A 6,675-nucleotide genomic window follows, 5' to 3' on the forward strand; every position below is an offset into this window, starting at 1 on the left:
ATAGCTTTATTGCTAAGCCATTCTTCGTTCGCACTAATAATTTCAGTCTTTTCCTCGAACAATCGAACACTGAAACTTACTTCCCGGAAAAACGTGGCTTTTTCCATTAAACGCATCTTTAACTTTAACAGCTATGGATGCCACATGATGCATTTTTGTGTTGTGTTCACTGCGTATTGTTTCAGTTTATTACTTTCCGCGTCTCTATCACATTCTTCGCGCTATATATGCAAACATGTTAGATGAAGGTTTTTGTGTGTGTGTGTGTGTGTGTGTGTGTGTGTGTGTGTGTGTGTGTGTGTGTGTGTGTGTGTGTGTGTGTGTGTGTGTGTGTGTGTGTGTGTGTGTGTGTGTGTGTGTGTGTGTGTGTGTGTGTGTGTGTGTGTGTGTGTGTGTGTGTGTGTGTGTGTGTGTGTGTGTGTGTGTGTGTGTGTGTGTGTGTGTGTGTGTGTGTGTGTGTGTGTGTGTGTGTGTGTGTGTGTGTGTGTGTGTGTGTGTGTGTGTGTGTGTGTGTGTGTGTGTGTGTGTGTGTGTGTGTGTGTGTGTGTGTGTGTGTGTGTGTGTGTGTGTGTGTGTGTGTGTGTGTGTGTGTGTGTGTGTGTGTGTGTGTGTGTGTGTGTGTGTGTGTGTGTGTGTGTGTGTGTGTGTGTGTGTGTGTGTGTGTGTGTGTGTGTGTGTGTGTGTGTGTGTGTGTGTGTGTGTGTGTGTGTGTGTGTGTGTGTGTGTGTGTGTGTGTGTGTGTGTGTGTGTGTGTGTGTGTGTGTGTGTGTGTGTGTGTGTGTGTGTGTGTGTGTGTGTGTGTGTGTGTGTGTGTGTGTGTGTGTGTGTGTGTGTGTGTGTGTGTGTGTGTGTGTGTGTGTGTGTGTGTGTGTGTGTGTGTGTGTGTGTGTGTGTGTGTGTGTGTGTGTGTGTGTGTGTGTGTGTGTGTGTGTGTGTGTGTGTGTGTGTGTGTGTGTGTGTGTGTGTGTGTGTGTGTGTGTGTGTGTGTGTGTGTGTGTGTGTGTGTGTGTGTGTGTGTGTGTGTGTGTGTGTGTGTGTGTGTGTGTGTGTGTGTGTGTGTGTGTGTGTGTGTGTGTGTGTGTGTGTGTGTGTGTGTGTGTGTGTGTGTGTGTGTGTGTGTGTGTGTGTGTGTGTGTGTGTGTGTGTGTGTGTGTGTGTGTGTGTGTGTGTGTGTGTGTGTGTGTGTGTGTGTGTGTGTGTGTGTGTGTGTGTGTGTGTGTGTGTGTGTGTGTGTGTGTGTGTGTGTGTGTGTGTGTGTGTGTGTGTGTGTGTGTGTGTGTGTGTGTGTGTGTGTGTGTGTGTGTGTGTGTGTGTGTGTGTGTGTGTGTGTGTGTGTGTGTGTGTGTGTGTGTGTGTGTGTGTGTGTGTGTGTGTGTGTGTGTGTGTGTGTGTGTGTGTGTGTGTGTGTGTGTGTGTGTGTGTGTGTGTGTGTGTGTGTGTGTGTGTGTGTGTGTGTGTGTGTGTGTGTGTGTGTGTGTGTGTGTGTGTGTGTGTGTGTGTGTGTGTGTGTGTGTGTGTGTGTGTGTGTGTGTGTGTGTGTGTGTGTGTGTGTGTGTGTGTGTGTGTGTGTGTGTGTGTGTGTGTGTGTGTGTGTGTGTGTGTGTGTGTGTGTGTGTGTGTGTGTGTGTGTGTGTTGTGCACTGCCGTTTTTGTATGAATTATCCCCAACCCTGCAATAGCCCCAAAAAGGGTTTAGTATAAATAAATAAATAAATAAATAAATAAATAAATAAATAAATAAATAACGAACATGCTTGACTGTTCGATTCCGTCTCACAGAGTTAGTTTTATGAAAGACCGTCATGCGATCAAGTCCACTGACATTGAAACCAGACAATGCCTAGCAGCCAGTTGTTTTTATGGCCTGGACTTTGGCCTTGGACTTTGGACTTTTCATTGGCTTAAGGAGTGAGGTGTATTTCAGCTAACGAGTGATTGGCCTTGTAGATCTACTCCCGCCGATTGTAGTATGACGACTCCTTGAACTGCGTCAAGGTCCTCATGACACCTTACCGTCCAGAAGATCATCGGGAGTAACATATGCCACCATTAAAAGTAAATTAGTTGGATTTGGCATTTCTTGCAGGTGGGCGGATGCAGGTCTGGCAATACAGGGCACATCCCTTCCAAAAATTTCTGTTGACAGTCTTTATATAGTCCATAGATTTTTGTCTGTAAAGTCTATAGAATTTCTTAGGTACATCCTGCAGACTAGTTTAAGCAATACAAATACTATCGAGGTCTATAGAAAATCTATGGATTTATGGCCGTACACTTTTAGTAAACTTTTTTCCATCGGCTATAAATGAGGAATATACAATAGGAAGGTAATAGAGTCTATAAGAAGTCTATAGAAACTCCATAGACCATTTTTGTAAAGGATAGGCACTGAAAATGAGCTTCCTTACGGGCATGCGAAAGAAACCCAATGTCTCGTTCTTCCAACTTTTCTTTTTCTTGAGATATAGGCCGTCGGATTGCTCTTGGCATTTCCAAATTCTCCTTCGTTGGGTGATGCAGTGCTTCTCCTGTGACTTGAATGCCCGTCACGCAAGGTTCCGAAGCAGCAACAAGAGCATGAGCCTGAAAAAAGACAACCCAGAAATAACAATGAGAGTTGTTGTTCTGGCCCAGCCAATCGCTCGTTTATTCCTAAACATATGTACGGCTAAGTTGTCCAAAGGGATTGGCCGAGGCCGTGCAACGCGCCGCGGACAGGCATGACGGAGTAGGTATTAGCCGCCGGGCGAGGCGCCGCCCGGTCCAGTCACGTTGTTGCCGACGATGATGGAAAGCAGTCGGTGCAACCGAATAGACGTGCTCTCCGCCGCACGGCTCTCTGTCTCCTCCTCCCCCTCTGCTCCCGACAGCCGACGTTTTTGCTCTTTCCTTTCTCCAGTGAGAGCCTACGGGGAAATCGCGGCCTCAAGGTTGTGTTCAGGTTGCAGTTGCATAACAGATGTATTGTTGGCAACAGTCGCTGTGACCGCACCTAATAATAGTGATAATAGTATTTGAACTTGAAGGGAAAATATGCGGGCTGGAGAAAACCCATGAGGGCTTCAGGGGCAATGCTCGTAACGTAGTCAGTTTGTTCAATCTAAAACACTAAGACAGAGACATGTTGACAGTGAGAAAGGTCACAAATGAACTAACAATAAAAAAAAAACATCGTGCCGTATGAAAAAACGGAGAGAAAGAAGTAAATTGTTTGATGCGACAGATCTTCACTTCAATTCGGTTTTCAAAAAAAAAAAAAAACTTACTCGTGTACCTGGTTAAAAATTAGCAGGACGTAGTCTATAAGAAGGTGTTAGTCGTACCGGCTAATCCAGTAAAGCATAAAATGGTCACGGAAAAGAAAACCTTGCACAGGTGTGCATGGTACAAAGAAATAATTTGCCTTAACTTATTTAAATGCAGCATCCTAATGCTTCAGTAAATAGCTGAGAAAAGTTAGGCATTACCGGATGATCCAAAAATACACTCATTAATATTTTAATATCTAAAAACAGCATAGAAATAATAGAAATGCGGATACATTAACCTTATAAATCTAAAAGGCTGCGAAAAATAAGTCATCAAATCTCTTGGCGTAACACACTCTAAGGTAAAGCAAAAATTATTTGCTTGCAAGCAAAAGTGCAGAAGCAAATAAGGGCTTTGTCTACAAAAAAATACAATGCATATGTATATTGATCGTTTAAGTGACTTTTTCTTGCTAACACAAAGTAAGCTGTGGGGAGCGCTCTAGCCTGTTTTGGAGGAGTGAAGGAGTCCGGATTAACTTAGACCACCTAGGGGTCTTTAACGTGTATCGAAATCCCGGAGAGTGTTTGTGTAATTAACGCCCAGTCTTATTAACTGCGTCTCTGGTTATTGACTGCTGTACGTAGATGTCCTCCCACTTATCCGTGATGACCTTCCTACATGGGCGAAGTAGTACTGATTAGTGTTACGCGGTCTCTGTGACTAGTGCGTCTGTCTGAGGTATGATAACAGTCTAGAATCTCTTGCTGAAACGTTTCTTTTTCTTCTTCTTTTTTTATTTTTCGCACAATGAACGTGATGCCCGTAGTGACTAATTTTAAGCACTGCGCCTTCTGGAAAAGACGTTAAAATGCCGAATCAAATATAGCAACTGATAAAATAAGATTCAACGAATTTAAGCGACTTTAACGAGAATGCGACGCCTGGCAGCAACGGGAATCCCGATGGACAGTACAGAGCCCTGTCTTGCTTTGGTACCGGGACGCATCATCGGTCTGTTGCAGAATTTATGAAGGAATTTTTAAATGCATTATACAATCAGCCCCCTTCTTCCTCCTGACGCAATAAACACCACTAGAAAAATAAATGAAAATTTCTTGCTTTACTCGAACGTGGGAGATTATTGTTTTCTTCAGCAAAACAGTGACGCTAAACAAAAAAAAATATTAGAGTGGAGGCATTTTGTTTCCATATTTCGAGCAGGTTTAGCGCCACAGCACATCTTTACCGAAGCCGTGACGTACACCGACTGCCACAAGTTTATGGAACAAGAGTTTGGTGATGAAGCTTAACTTCGTTGCATTCAGGTACGTTGCATGAGATTTTATAGTGGATTGGGTGATCTACGCAAGAAGAATTTGTGGCATGTATCTAACTAGAATAATAACTAACTAGAAAAATAAGAATGGCGTGGAGCGCATATGGCAGGTTCTCTCAGGTCATGATGGCAGTTTACCGATATCCCTCAAGATAAAAGTATCTTACCTGCATCTTACCGGTAGTCACATGCATGCGGGGCAGAAACGTGGAGGCTAACGAAGAGGGTTCAGCTTAAGGATAACGCAGGGAGCTATGGAAAGAAAAAGGATAGGTGTAACATTTAGAGACTGGAAGCGGGTAGTGTGGGTGAGGTATCAAACGCGGATAAATGACATCCTAGTCGATGTCGAGACGAAGAAATGGGCTTGGGCAGGGCATGTAATGCGAAGGCAAGACAACCGCTTATCATTAAGGGTAACGGAGTGGTTCCAAGAGACGACAAGTGTAGCAGGGGCGGCAGAAAGCTAGGTGGGAGGATGAGACTAAGAAGTTAGCGGGGATACGGGGGCTGCAGCTGGCAAACAACAGGGCTAATTGAAGAGACATAGGAGAGGCATTTGCCCTGCAGTGGGTGTAGTTAGGCTGATGTTGATGATGGCGGTCTAAAGGCTGCGTAACCGCTACAATGCCTCAGTGATTATGGCGTCCCGCTGTTGACCGCAAGGACGCGCGATTGAATCCCCACACCAGCGGCTACCTTTTGATCGAGGTGAAAAGCAATCACGCCTATGTGCTGTGCGATGCCAGTGCATGTTAAAGAATCCCTAGATGGTTGAAATTAATGGTAAACCTTCCGTTACGGAGTTTCCCATAGCCTCGTGGGCAGCTTTGGAGCGTTAAAGCCTCCATTCCCTATCATCTGGACTGTGTGCAATGAAGACGATGAAATTAAAGTTTATCGCTAATATGGTTACAAAACTTCTTACTGCGCGTATATCAGAGCACTTTATAACCTCTTAGATTAAATGTGGCGAACCTTCAAGAACACCTGAAAGAAATATTTTTAGTCCCGAAAACACACACACACGAAAAATAATGTGAATCAAGAACACGAATTATTAAATCTGCTAGGACCTCCCTCAACTACTCAGTGTTGACATCTATGGCTGAAATAGTGGCAAAAAGCCAGCAAAGATGAACGGAAGACTCGTCGTTCACAGGAGATGTTTAGGCGAATGGATCATTCCGATTACTACACTGAAGCTTAAATGCTGCGTATGCTTAAAATAAATAATCGCGACAGAGTAGATTAGAGTTCAGTGACCTCTAGCGCTTATCTATGTTCTTTACTTTGGCCGAAATACAACGTGGTGAAAGCTGACGTCGCACCCCCCCCCCCCCTCCCCCCTTTCAGTGGAAGTGGCTCTGTTCGCCCACAAGTGGCGCAAACAGGGACAACGCCTCTTTGCAACACCGAAAGACTTGCGCATGCATGACGAACTCGCTCGCGCCGTCGTGCCGGTTTCCGCTCTGTTCGAGACGTTTGATCGAAGGCACATATCCACCCACATCCTGTCGACAGCCCCGGGCGACTGAATTAATGCGACATATTCTTCAGACGTGCCGTGGCGACCCACGTGGGGTCGTTACTCAGGCTGCACGTATTTGGCGAGGGCCGACGAAAGTAAAGCGAACGCCTGCTGCGTATAGTCTGAGTGTTTGCTCAAGCATGAACGCCTGCCCGTTTCGAGAAAAACTACGCCATGTATGGCTGATGGTACGAATGGTCAAAACTGGCTCACTTTTTCGAGCACTATAAGTCCACCTTGCCACCGGTCTTCATGTGTAAATTAGATGCATTTCAACGTTTTAAGGTCCTTACGTTCGTAAGGACCTTAAGTGCCCACCGCAACTATTGCTATTGCACGATATTCCGCGCTTAGCCATAATCTACCGTCTGCCATTTTGTTGTAATGTACCCGATTTAAAAGATGCCGTTAATGGCATTACCAGCGGCAAGAGTATCTGTATTATTTTATGAAGGGAATGGTATGAATGTCTCTGAGAATGAGGAAATGATTTTGCTGCGCCCTTCTGTTCTGAAAAATTTGCTTTTCAGATAAAGGGCACCAGTTCTTGTTCGGC

The sequence above is a fragment of the Amblyomma mixtum genome, chromosome 6 (assembly GCF_055824585.1).
Source record: "Amblyomma mixtum isolate Tamu chromosome 6, ASM5582458v1, whole genome shotgun sequence".
Classification (NCBI taxonomy): Eukaryota; Metazoa; Arthropoda; class Arachnida; order Ixodida; family Ixodidae; genus Amblyomma; species Amblyomma mixtum.